Source organism: Hylobates moloch, unplaced genomic scaffold (genome assembly GCF_009828535.3).
Source record: "Hylobates moloch isolate HMO894 unplaced genomic scaffold, HMol_V3 SCAFFOLD_2, whole genome shotgun sequence".
NCBI lineage: Eukaryota > Metazoa > Chordata > Mammalia > Primates > Hylobatidae > Hylobates > Hylobates moloch.
The window spans coordinates 121,974,003-121,988,330 of record NW_026652277.1 but is presented as its reverse complement, the minus strand read 5'-3'; positions in this window follow the sequence as shown (position 1 = coordinate 121,988,330).

Below are 14,328 nucleotides of genomic sequence, written 5' to 3'. Positions count from 1 at the left end.
CCTATGTCGTGAATGGTATTGCTTAGGTTTTCTTCTAGGGTTTTTATGGTTTTAAGTCCAACATTTAAGGCTTTAATCCATCTTGAATTAATTTTTGTGTAAGGTGTAAGGAAGGGATCCAGTTTCAACTTTCTACATATGGCTAGCCAGTTTTCCCAGCACCATTTATTAAAGAGAATCCTGTCCCCATTTCTTGTTCTTGTCAGATTTGTCAAAGATCAAATGGTTTTAGGTATGTGGTGTTATTTCTGAGGCCTCTGTTCTGTTGCATTGGTCTATATCTCTGCTTTGGTACCAGTACCACGCTGTTTTGGTTACTGTAGACTAGTAGTATAGTTTGAAGTCAGGTAGCATGATGCCTCCAGCTTTGTTCTTTTTGCTTAGGATTGTCTTGGCAATTCAGGCTCTTTTTTGGTTGCATATGAACTTTAAAGTTTTTTCCAATTCTGTGAAGAAAGTCATTGGTAGCTTAATGGGGATGGCATTGAATCTATAAATTACCTTGGGCAGTATGGCCATTTTCATGATATTGATTCTTCCTATCCATGAGCATGGAATGTTCTTCCATTTGTTTGTTTCTTTGAGCAATGTTTTGTGGTTCTCATTGTGGAGATCGTTCACCTCCCTGGTTAGCTGTATTCCTAGGTGTTTTTTTCTTTTTGTGTCTATTCCTAGTGAGATTGCATTCCTGATTTGACTCTCAGCTTGGATATTTTTGGTGTATAAAAATGCTATAGACTTTTGCACATTTACTTTGTATCATGAAACTTTGCTGAATATGTTTATCAGATCAATGAGCTTTTGGGCAGAGACTATGGTATTTTTCTCAATATAGAATAATGTCATCTGCAAACAGTGATGGCTTGACTTCCTGTTGTCCTATTTAGAGGAGTTTTATTTTTTTCTTTTGTCTGATTGCACTGGCCAGGACTTCCAGTACTATGTTGAATAGGAGTGATGAGAGAGGGTATCTTTGTCTTGTTCCAGTTTCAAGGGGAATGCTTCTAGCTTTTGCCCATTCAGCATGATGTTAGCTGTGGGTTTATCATAGATGGCTCTTATTATTTTGAAGTATGTTTCTTCAGTGCCTAGATTATTAAGAGCTATTAACATGAAGGGATGTCGAATTTTATCAAAAGCTTTTTCTGCATCTAATGAGATGGTCATGGGTGGTTCTTTTTGTTTTAGTTTTGTTTATGTGATCAATCACATTTATTTATTTGTGTATGTGCAACCAACCTTGCATCCTAGGGAAAAGGATAAGGCTTACTTGGTCAAGGTGGATTAGCTTTTTGATGTGCTTCTAGATTCGATTTGCTAGTATTTTGTTGAGGATTTTTACATCAATATTCATCAACAATATTGGCCTAAAGTTTTCTTTTCTTTTTTTTTTTTCTTATGTTTCTGCCAAATTTTGGTATGAAGCTGATGCTGGCCTCATAGAGTGAATTATGGATGAATCCCCCCCTTAATGTTTTGGAATAGTTTCAATAGGAATGGAAGCAGCTATATATGTATATATATATATATATATGTATGTATGTATCTGGTGGAATTCAGCTGTGAATCTGAGGGGTTTTATTTCCTGGAAGGCTTTTTACTACCGATTAAATTTCAGAACTCATTATTGGTCTGTTCAGGGATTCAGTTTCTTCCTGGTTCAGTCTTGGGAGGTTGTATGTTTCGAAGAATTTATCTGTTTCTTCTATATTTTCTAGTTTGTATGCACAGAGGTGTTGATAGTAGTCTCTGAAGGTTTTTAGTATTTCTGTAGGGTCAGTGATAATGTTCCCTTTGTCATTTCTAACTGGGTTTACTTGGATCTTCTCTCTTTTTTTCTTTAGTAAGTTAGACTGCAAACTAGACTAACAATTTTTTTCAAATAACCTATTTCTAGATTCACTGATCTTTTGTACAGCTTTTTGCACCTCCATTTCCTTCAATTCTGCTCTGATTTTGGTTATTTCTCATCTTCTGCTAGCTTTGGGGTTGGTTTTCCTTATTCCTCTAGTTGTTATGTTAGGTTGTTAATTTGAGATCATTCTAACTTTCTGATGTGGACACAGTGCTGTAAACTTCCCTCTTAACACTGACTTAGCTGTGTCTTAGAGATTCTGGCATTTTGTATCTTTATTCTCTTCAGTTTCAAAGCATTTCTTGATTTCTGCCTTAATTACATTACTTATGCAAAAGTCACTCAGGAATAGGTTAATTTCCAGGTAATTGTTTGGTTTTGAGCTATTTTCTTTGTATTGATTTCTATTTTTATTGTGATGTGGTCCAAGAGTGTGGTTGGTACGATTTTGATTTTGTTGAGTTTGCTGAGGACTGTTTTATGTCCAATAGCATGGTTGATTTTAGAGTATGTGCCATGTGGCAATGAGAAGATTGTATTGTTTTTGGGTGGAGAGTTCTGTAGGTGTCTATTAGGTTCATTTGGTCTAATGTTGAGTTCAGGTCCTAAATATCTTTAATTTTCTGCCTCAATTATCTGTCTAATACTGTCACTGTAATGTTGAAATCTCCCATTATTATTGTGTGGTTATCTAAGTCTCCTCCTAGGTCTCTGAGAACTCACTTTATGAAGTTGAGTGCTCATGTGTTGGGTGCATATACATTTAGGATAGTTAGGTCTTCTGGTTGAGTTGAACCTTTTACCATTATGTAAGGCCCTTCTTTGTCTTTTTGATCTTTGTTGGTTTAAAGTCTATTTTGTCTGAAATTAGAATAGCAATTGTTCTTTGCTTGGTAGATTTTTCTCCCACCTTGTACATTGAGCCTATGGGTGTCATTACATGTGAGATGAATCTCTTGAAGACAACATGCAGTTGGATCTTGCTTCTTTCTCCAACCTGGCACTCTGTGTGTTTTAATTGAGGCATTTAGCCCATTTATATTCAAGGTTAGTATTCATATATGTTAATTTGATCCTGTTATCCTGTTGTAAGCTGGTTATTATGCAGGCTTGTTTGTGGGGTTGCTTTATAATGTCAATGGTCTATGTCCTTAAGTGTGTTTTCACAGTGTCCAATAATTGTCTTTCCTTTCCATATTTAGTACTCCCTTCAGGACCTCCTGTGAGGCAGGTCTGATGGTGACAAATTCCCTAAGCATTTGTTTGTCTGAAAAGGGTCTTATTTTTCCTTCACTTGTGAAGCTTAGTTTGGCTGAATATAAAATTCTTGGCTGGATATTCTTTCCTTTAAGAATACTGAATATAGTCCCCAATCTCTTTTGGGTTATAGGGTTTCTGCTGAACGGTCTCCTGTTAGCCTGATGGGGTTCCCTTTGTAGATGTCCTAACTCTTCTCTGTAGCTTCCTTTAATATTTTTTCTTTCATGTTGACCTTGGAAAATCTGATGATTGTATATTTTGGGGATGATTTTCTCGTGTAGTGTCTCACAGGGGTTCTCAGCATTTCCTGAATTTGAATGTTGGCCTCACTAGTGAGGCTGGAGAAGCTTTCATGGATATCCTGAAATATGTGGTTTAAGTTGTTTGCTTTTTCCCTATCTCTTTCAGGGATGTCAATGAGTTGTAGATTTGGTCTCTTTATATAATCCTATATTTCTCAGAGGTTTTGTTTGTTCTTTTAAAATGTTTTTCTTTACTTTTGTCTGAGTTATTTCTAGAATAGTTTTTTTGGCCACTTGAAAAGTTCTTTCAGTTTGTTGCCAAGATTTAAACATTGGAAGACTTAAGAATATGGTTGTATTTTAAAAAAATATAATTCCAACTTTTATTTTAGATTCAGGGGGTACATGTGCAAGTTTGTTACCTGGGTATATTGTGGAATGCTGAGATTTGGGGTGTGATTGATCCTGTTACCTAGGAACTGAGCATAGTTCCTAATAGTTTTTCAATTCTTATCTTCCTCATTTTCTGACTCCTCCTGAAGATTCAAGCATCCTGGTAGCAACAGTGTCATATTTCTGCATGGTCACTCTCAGCCATTGTTGTATAGCTATTGTCTCCTATAGACTTGACTGTTGTACTTCACTTTGTCTCAGATCCTTCCTGACCAACTCCACTATGCATAGCATACTCCTAATCTCTGTGGACACTAGTACAGATAATCAGAAGCAGCTCAGGTATTTTAGAACACCTTAATGACATTAAGTTATTTTCTTTTCTTTTTCTTTTTTTTTTTTTTTTTTCAGATGGAGTCTTGCTCTGTCATCCAGGCTGGAGTGCGGTGGCTGGATCTTGGCTCACTGCAACCTCCGCCTCCCAGGGCCAAGTGATTCCCCTGCGTCAGCCTCCCAAGTAGCTGGGACTACAGATGTATGCCACCACACCTGGCTAATTTTTTGTATTTTTAGTAGAGACGGGGTTTCACCTTGTTAGCCAGGATGGTCTCAATTGCCTGACCTCATAAAATGCCTGCCTTGAACTCCCAAAGTGTGGGGATTATAGGTGTTAGCCACTGTGCCTGGCCGGGATTAAGTTGTTCTATAAAATTTAGTTCTTTTACATAAACTAAAACAGATTTACCAGCAAAACCCACATAAAGATTACTTTAAAAAGTTAGAGATAGTTAGGCATTCATACTGAGTTTACATTCTTTCCATTCTAAATGCCCAAGTTCTGTCCTAGTCACTGCAGCATCTCTCTAATGAAGGAGTAGTCCATGAATTGCAGTATCTGTATTCCATTCCAACCTGAATGTTTATTTTCTGAGCTACTATGTAAAATTTGAAGGTATGTTATAAACTTTCTACTACCTCATGTATGTATGATAAGTGTGTATGGGTCCTCAAGACCGTCCTGAGGTCTGGTGATTTATAAGGATGACTCACAGGACTTAGCATATAGTTATACTCAATGGTTAAGATTTATTACAGCAAAAAGAGACAAAACTGCAAAGGAAAAAGACTACATGGGGCAAAGTCCAGACAAAACCAGTGCAAACATCCAAGAGTCCTCTCCCCATGGAGTCACACAGGACATGCTTAATTCTTCTAGCATCAGATTATCACAATACATGTGAAATGTTGTTTATTAGGAAAGCTCATTAGACATTCAAGCCTCAGGATTTTTACTGCCCAGTGCTCACATAGGCACCCTCTACCTGGCACATGCCAAACTTCTAGAATCCCAGAAGAAAATCAGGCATTCAACATAAACCTCATTGTTTGCACACATAGTCCAGATGCATTAAATGTGCTTAGCAGTTAGGGAATAGTGAGAACACACCTGAAACTCAACTTCCCAGATGCTAGTCAACGGCCAGCCTCCTAAGCAGGCCCTTCTAAAGAGAGCTGTCAGGCCTGCTATGTTAACCTTTTTCTGGAAGAACAAAGACTAAGTTATTCTTTTCTTACTTATCTTTGGCCAAGTATTTTTTTTTTAACTGAATAATAGAGAACCTACCCAGTTAGGAATTCTGGTCTGTTTTCTTTGATAAAGAGCTAGCTGTGAACATAGTATTTGCGGTAAATCCTATCATTTATCTCTGAGAGCTCTACTAATCATTAAACAGAGAAACACATCTCAGGCTGTGCTGTTTGATGAATTTATTTACTTCATTCACTCAACTCATATTATGCATAAGGTCACTGAAATACAAGATCTCTGCTTTTATGGAAAGGATATCTTACAATGAGGAGAGAAACATAAAGCCAAAGAATTAATATGTAAAATATATAGTATGTTAGAAGATAATAATGATAGGAAAAGTAGAGCAGTTTAGGTGTGCATCTTTGCTATGTTTATTTATAGAAGTTATATTTATATTCTAGATACGAATCTGTGGTATGCAGGTTAAGGGCCTCCAAAAATATTCAGATTAAAATCCCTGGTACCTGTAAATATGTTACCTCACATGACAAAATAGACTTTGAAGATAGATTTTGAAGACTGGATTAAGGTTAAGGACCTTGAGAATAGACTTTGAAGACTGGAGTAAGGTTAACGACCTTGAGAAGAGACTTTGAAGATTGGATTAAGGTTAAGGGCCTTGAGAGGGAGGTTATCTAGGGGCTCAATCTAATCATGAACCCTTCAGAGTAGAAGAAGAATGCAGAAGAGGGCCCCAGAGAGACGTGATGTGGGAAGTGCTTGACCCACCGTTGCTGGCTTTGAAGATAGAGGAAGGGTCCATGAGTCAAGAAATATGGCAGCATTTAGAAACTCGGAATGGTCTCAGTCGACAGCCAGCATAGTAACAGGGACTTTGATCCTACAACTGCAAGCAACTGAATTTGCCAACCGCCTGATGAGCAACAGAATGAATTCCACCGCACTTCGAGGCCCCAGAAAGAAATGCAGCCTTGCTAACACCTTGGTTTTAGCACAGTGAGACTCATGAATGAATCTTGTCCTGACCTGCAGGTCTGTTGTTAAACTGTTAAGTTTTTGGTGATTTATTTTGGTAGCAAAAGAAAGCTAATAATCCTTTGTCATATGTTTATTGCAAACATCTCCCACTCTGCCTTGGTTTTTCACTGTTTTAATGCTATGATTTTAAGAGTCCTTAATTTTTAAGTAGTCTAATTATGGTTAGTGTTTTCTTGTCCTGTTTAAGAAATCTTTGTTGGGCCATGCATGGCAGCTCATGCCTGTAATCCCTGTGCTTTGGGAGGCTAAAGAGAGGATTTCTGGAGGCCAGGTTTGAGCAACATAGTGAGACCCCCATCTCCACAAAAATTTTTTAAAAAATCTGCTAGGTGTGGCTGGGCGCGGTGGCTCATGCCTGTAATCCCAGCACTTTGGGAGGCTAAGGTGGGTGGATCACGAGGTCAGGAGATCGAGACCATCCTGGCTAACACGGTGAAACCTTGTCTCTACTAAAATACAAAAAACTAGCCGGGCTTGGTGGCAGGCGCCTGTAGTCCCAGCCACTCAGGAGGCTGAGGTAGGAGAATGGCGTGAACCCAGGAGGCAGAGCTTGCAGTGAGCTGAGATCGCTCTGCTGCACTCCAGCCTGGGTGACAGAAGAAGACTCTGTCTCAAAAAGGAAAAAAAAAAAAAAATCAGCTGGGTGTGATGGTGTGTGCCTGTCATCCTAGCTACTCAGGAGGCTGAGGTGAGAGAATAGCTTGAGACTTGGAGTTTGAGGCTGCAGTGAGCCACTGTCCTCCAGCCTGGGTGACAGAGCGAGACCTTGTCTCTAAAACTCTAAAAAAACAAAACAGAAAGAAATATTTGCCTACCTCAAGGTCATAAAAATATTATGTTTTCTTCTAATATATGTATTGTTTTAACTGTTGTATTTAGTTAACACTCTATCTGGAATTGAATTTTTGCTTCTGGACTGAAGTAAGGGTCAAGGTTCATCATTTTTTTGTTTTATTTTATTATTGTACTTTAAGTTTTAGGGTACATGTGCACAATGTGCAGGTTTGTTACATATGTAGACATGTGCCATGTTGATGTGCTGCACCCATTAACTCGTCATTTAGCATTAGGTATATCTCCTTATGCTATCCCTCCCCCCTCCCCCCACCCCACAACAGTCCCTGGAGTGTGATGTTTCCTTTCCTGTGTCCATGTGTTCTCATTGTTCAGTTCCCACCTATGAGTGAGAACATGTGGTGTTTGGTTTTTTGTCCTTGCGATAATTTACTGAGAATGATGATTTCCAGTTTCATCCCTGTCCGTACAAAGGACATGAACTCATCATTTTTTATGGCTGCATAGTATTCCATGGTGTATATGTGCCTTTGATGGATATCTAACTGAGAGAGAGGAAACTTGCTGGAGTATGATCTTGTGTTGGTAAGATGGCATGGGATCTAGCAAACCTTTCTCTTTTCTCCTACATGCAACACCATTTGTTAAAAATATTATTTTTTCCAAACAGTACTGTTTTGTCACATTTGTCATGAACCAGATGATATGTTTAGGTCTGTTTCTAGGTTCTCTATTCTGGTCCACCAGTCCATTATTTTATACCTACACAAATACCTCATTTTTTCAGTTTACAAGGAGTACTTTTCTGGTAGTTTAAGCATCTGGCTTCTTTCTCTTTCCTAAAGATCTTTCAGGCTATTCTTTGCTCTTTGCATTTCTATGTAAATTTCCACAGAAAAATTGCTTGCATTTTGATTGAAATTATGTTGAACCTGAAGACTGATTTGGGAAAAATTGGTATCTTTACAGTGTCCATGAGCAAGATATATACTTGCATTTTTTTTAGGTCATCTTTAATTTCTCTCAAATTCTTTAGCTTTTATTGTATAAAGCTTACAATTTTTCATTAATTCATTCCTAGGTATATGATGATTTTGAGACATATAAAGAATTTTTATAAAATATTATCTTTGTTATATAAAAGAACATTTTTCATAGTGACTTGTTATCAAGTGTCTTTGCAAAGTTTGCTTCATATTTCTACTAGTTTGTTTATAGACATAATCATGTTGTCTGTGAATAATGATATGGTTGCCTCTTCCTTTCCAGTCCTTTACAACTTTATCTTGACTAATAGCATTGGCAAGAGCATTCACACAAAATTGAAAGAAAGTATTGCTAAAGTTTTTAGGTTTTTGAAATTATGTTTATGAGAGACATTAGCTTATAATTCTTGTAACGTCTTCTTAAGAAAGGTTTTTGATAGATTTTCAATTTCTTCCTCTTAGCTTTGATAAGATGTTTTTCAAGGAATTCTTTTACTTAGTTGCTCAATTAATCTAATTTTGACATAAAGTCATACATAATATCCTATTTTAATGTCTGAAGATGTGTACCAATTCCCTCCTAAGGATGGTAATTTGGGTCTTCTCTTTTATCATCTAGTCTTCCTAAGGCTTTAACATTTTTATCATTCTTTTCAAAATTAGTTTTAGTTTTTGGCAATTTTTTTTCTGATTGCTTGCTTATTTTCTGGCTATATTTTCAAGATAGAACAATACCACCAAAGACAACAACTTTCCTGACAGATTGGCTGTGGGCTGTGGGAAGATGACTATAAGGCTTCTGGCCTGGGCATCTTAATGGTTGGCATTGCCATAAACTGTGATAGGGATGGTGGGGGGAAGCAGGTGATAGGGAGACATGTAAAAGTTCAGTTTTGGGTATATTTGGTTTGAGATGTCAGTTAGACTTTTAAGAGGATATGTTGAGTAGACAGCTGGATATATGACAGTGGAATATGGAGAAGTGTCTGGACCAGAGATATTAAAGGTGAGAGTTATCCTCATAGAAATAGTGTTTAAGACCAGGGGAATAAGTGACATCTCTAATGGAGTGAGTACAAAATGAGAAGAAAAGACCAAAATCTAGGTCCTGCAGCATTCCAAAATTATGAGGTGTGTGGGGATGAAATAAAACAAGTGAAGGAAACTGGTGAGGATCAATGTGGGAGACGTTTTTTAACCCAAGTTAAGAAAGTGTATAAAGAAGGAAGAGATCACATTTATCAAATTTGTTGATGTGTGGAATAACATGAGAACTGAGAACTGACTATTAGAGTTAGCAACATGGAGATCGTTGAATAACTTTACAAAGAGCAGTTTTAGTGGAGAGGTAGATGGCAAAAGCCAGGTTGAAGAATGGAAAAAGGAAGTAAATGGAACTGGAGACATTGAGTGCCGACAATTTTTGAGGTGTTTTGCTCCATGGAGAGAGACTAAGAAATGGGGGAGTGCTACTGGTGGTAGTTGGGTTAAGAGAAATATTTTTAAGATAGGAGAAATGACAGTGTATGTGCAAGGGAATGATCAAGTAGAAAGAAAAAATGATACAGTGGAGAGAAGAGGAGGAAACTTGCTGGAATATGTTAATTGTGTTGGTAATAGCATGGGATCTAGCCCTTCTCCCCTTTCTTTCCTGCATTCATTCATAGTGTGCAGTAAAAGTCCTTATAACTGTGTCTATAACATAGATTTGCTTGCAGAATGCCTTTATACAATGATTAATAATAGTGTATATTGAAGATCTTGTAATATACATTTTTTAATAAAAATACTTTAAAATCCTACTGTTTTTCATCAGTAACATTAAAATTTAGAATATGGAATAAACCAAGGGATAAATGAAATAAATACCTGAGCAGAAAATGTATAATACTAAGTTCAAGTATTTTAGAATACCTTAATGCCATGACCCAAGTTATTGTGTATAAACTAAGGAAATAGATTTATCAGCAAAACACAGTGTCAGTAGGGAAAAGCAGTAGATATCAACAGAGGAACTAGACACAACAAATTTTGGAAAATCAGACAAGTTCTTCTATTTAGACTCATGATACATAATTTAAATGAGAGACGTTACCATATTAATTTGGGCTAATACAGTATAGCAGCAAATATCTATATATATACCTCCAGAACTTCTGAAGGTGTTATACTTTGCCACAGTTCAATAATTGTTCCCAATGAGATCAAGTCCTTTTTTCAATATATGATAGTGTTCAATGGAAAATTTTCAATTAAATATTTGTAAAAAACCTTAAAAACATATTTGTGCCTAAATGACTTAAGAGTAGTGATCCGGAAACATGCTTAAGAATTTAGTTGACAAACTTTATTTTCTGTCATTTCTGATAAATGGAGCATTAATGCCTGCATACAGATGAAGACATCAAGTGCTGACCATCTCTAACATAACTAGACAAGCATATCCCAAGATGTGTTCTTTAAAAACATTGAAGGACAAGCATATTGATCATAGAGTAGTAGAGAGTCAGAAAACACCCTGGACTTTAATCAGTGTTGTATCTGCTTAAATGTGCAGAGCTCATAATATATAGTAATGGACATATTTATCCTTATTCTTCTAAATTTTCATCTGTATTTCTCATTGCTTAATCAGATAAACTATATGTTTCTTTATATGTTTATATTAACCATGAAAAAGATAATATTACCAGACTACCAATTACACATAATTAAGATGAAATTAAGTTCTGAAGTAAAATGTTTCCTGTAATTTAGATATTATAGTAACTGGAAAAAGAAACTCAAATAAAACTTAATGTATAAAAAATGTTGGAAATTAACATCTATTCAAGCCACTATGAATAACACTTTTTGTTTGGAATACATGTGTAGGGAGATGAAAGAGAACTAAACATATTTTACAGACAAATGAAATCGACTTTAACTGAAACCCAGAGAAAAAAGGGAAAAATGAAACTTCTTAATGTGGGGCAAGTATTAGTAGACTCCTTTAAGAGAGATTCTGGTAGACAGATCACTTTCATAGCAGAAAATGGTTGTGCAAGTATGTAAAATTCTTGGTATATTAAGATGAAAAATCTCAATAGGTTACCTGTGAAAAAATTCAAATGGAAATATACTAATATAGAATTGATAAATTATAGGGTTGTAAGCAGATAAAATTCTTATAAGAAATGTACATGCGATGTGTATGCAAAGGCTTATACTTTGGAAGTCCATGTTAAAATATTAATAGTGATTCTTTATGAGTGGTGAGACTGTTATTTTTATTTTTTATAGCTTTCCATATTGTCTGAAGTTTTTGCCATGTGTATTTTATTTTCAGTTAGAAAAATATGTAATATCCTCTATTAAATATGCTAATATATTTTCATTGTAAAAACTTCTACTCATGAGATACTCATACTATTTTGGGGTGTAGCCTTACTTTGTGTATTTACATATGCTTACAGGTGTAGTTACACATAAATATATCCTTTTATCATAAATGAGATCATCTTACATATGCTACTGTTTATTCATTTATTAATAATCCTACAAAATTTTTCATATTGGTACTTTTAGATCCAAGTCAGTGATTTTAATAAATGCTTTAATTAATTAATTAATTAATTTTTGAGACAGAGTCTTGCTCTGTCGCCAGATTGGAGTGCAGTGGTGCAGTCTCGGCTCACTGCAACCTCCGTGTCCCAGGTTCAAGCGATTCTTCTGCCTCAGCCTCCCAGGTAGCTGGGACTATAGGTGCAACCTATAGTCTACCTAATTACCAACACGCCAAGCTGAATTTTGTGTTTTTAGTAGAGACGGGGCTTCACCATGTTGGTCAGGATGATCTCAATCTCCTGACCTCGTGATCTGCCTGCCTTGGCCTCCCAAAGTGCTGGGATTATAGGTGTGAACCACCGTGTCTGGCCTATATTTTATTACTATTTAAATTTAACAGGTTAGCAAACTTTTTACTATTTGATTTATTTTCATCCTGTACAACCATTTAAGCAGTACTTTATAGGCATTAACAAGGACTTTGTGGGACAGTTTCAAAAAACTTGGGGAAATTATTTTTGTATAACATCAAACTAAAAGCAGAGCAAAGCAAAAAAATGCAATAGAGCAAGACTGAAAGACACTACATTAAAATATTAGTAGAGGGATCAGAGGTGACTTTTTTCTGTGTCAAAATATTAGTGGTGAAATTAGAGTGATTTTTTTTCACCTTATGCCTTTTTGTATTGTCAAATTTTCTATAATAGTTAAGGAATTATTTTGAAAATCTAAAAAATATAAAATATTTATTTGACAGAACCTGCATTCAACTTAGTGTTGTTATACAAATTTGATCTTAAAGTCTTTCAAACTTTAATTACTAAGGGCCTAAGGCTCTGATGAAAAGCAAGACATCACCTCTGGAGAGATGGATCACATGCTTTTCTGAGGCTCTACAAATATGATCTTTATTTATTGCTCTAAACCTGATAATGCAAAGTAAAAGTTGCCTAGTGCTGTGCTATTATTGTACATTTTGTTTCTAGCTAGAGTAATTTATGTTAGAGTGAATGCAATTTTAAGATACATTCACTAAAATAATACTAAAAGAACTTTGTAGTCATGTTTCTGACAAAGAACTTAATTCACAAATACTTTATTTAAGGATCATGGACACAATATTTAACCAACTGTAATATGTTTTATCCTTATATAAAATAAGAATAGAATATTTCAGTATGTATAAAAAGAGATTCACCAAGAAACACTGTAACTAGACAAAAGTAGCATGAAATTATGGTTCATAACTTCATATTTCTTTCTTTACTTCTCCTAGAGACAGTGAAGTGCGAGCCCACTTTAACTAGAGTCAGAGGATTTATAATAAAAAGGCCTCTTTCGGGGAGACACCTTGGGGTACCTAAGGCCACCAGATAACTTTTTGAGCAAATGTATCCATAGATGTCTCTTTGCGTTGTCCTCTTTTTCTTTTGCAAATTTTCCTGAGGTGAGCAGAGTCATTCAACATAAAATTGTTCCAACCTTCAAACAGAAAGTCTTTCTTGAGCTGTGTCTCCTCAGTTCCAGTGCCTTCCCCTTGCGTACTAATGCTGTGCTGGGCAATCCTGCCTTTAAAATGCAGGAAACTTGTTTGTGCTATATTTTTTATCCTTTGATCCTTACCAGACAGTTGTTTCACAGTTTGAGTCTCAAAGCTGTGGCTTAAATGATGGCCAAACACAAGAGTACACGATCTATAGCTTGATACTGAGTATATAATATCCGGTCTTTCCAACTCAGGCACAAGTCTTACCCTTTGCCTTAAAATCATGGCTAGCAGTTTGAAATTTAGCATTCTTTTTTTTTTTTTCCCTTTTGTTAGTCATTTCTAAGGAATGAACATCTAGTGATACTGAGTTTTCAGCAATATATCAGAACTTTTGTATCCTAGCAAGTATTAATTCCTTCAACAGTTCCCTTGGGAAAATATATTGTTTTCCCAACAAAGATGCTGTTGCTTAGCGCTCTTCAGAGGCAATTTTCTAGCTACACATGAAAAAATTTATTATTACTTTGATAGAAAACGTCCTCTTTTCTCCCCACTATTCTGTCTTATCTACCCCTTTCTTTTTCTGAATTTTCCCCTTCACTCCTTTCCATTTAGTTAATTAATTGGCTGGTGCATTAATTCATTCAATCATTCATTCAACAAATAGTTATTAAGTGCCATTCCTACTCAGCCCAACTTAATTTTGGGCTCTCTTTTGCCTTTCTATTTTTTTTTCTTTATTATTATTATTACATTTTGGAGGCAACGTAATTGTGCAGCTAGACATATACTAGAAGCTGGAAGTAGCCTTTCCTAGGGTACACTTGGAAATTGATTAAAATCTGATATGAATGATGTTAGACTGCTTGAAATGTCCTTATTAGGAAGGGGTTTATTTGAAGAAACATTGCAAATTCATGTGAATAAAAATCTAGGACTACTTGTAAAATATCCCAAATAATTCGGTATAACTTTAGCATGTATATATGGTCCTTCACAGTCTGGCTTCAATCTCCCCCTCAGTCAGTGTCAGCTAGTCCCTGCCCATATTGGATACTTTAATTAGCATCATATAGGACAGTTGTTCTCAATCCTCAACAAGGGGCCATTTTGCCTTCTACCCCATGAGATACTTAGTAAACATCTGGAGACATTTTTGATAGTCATAACTC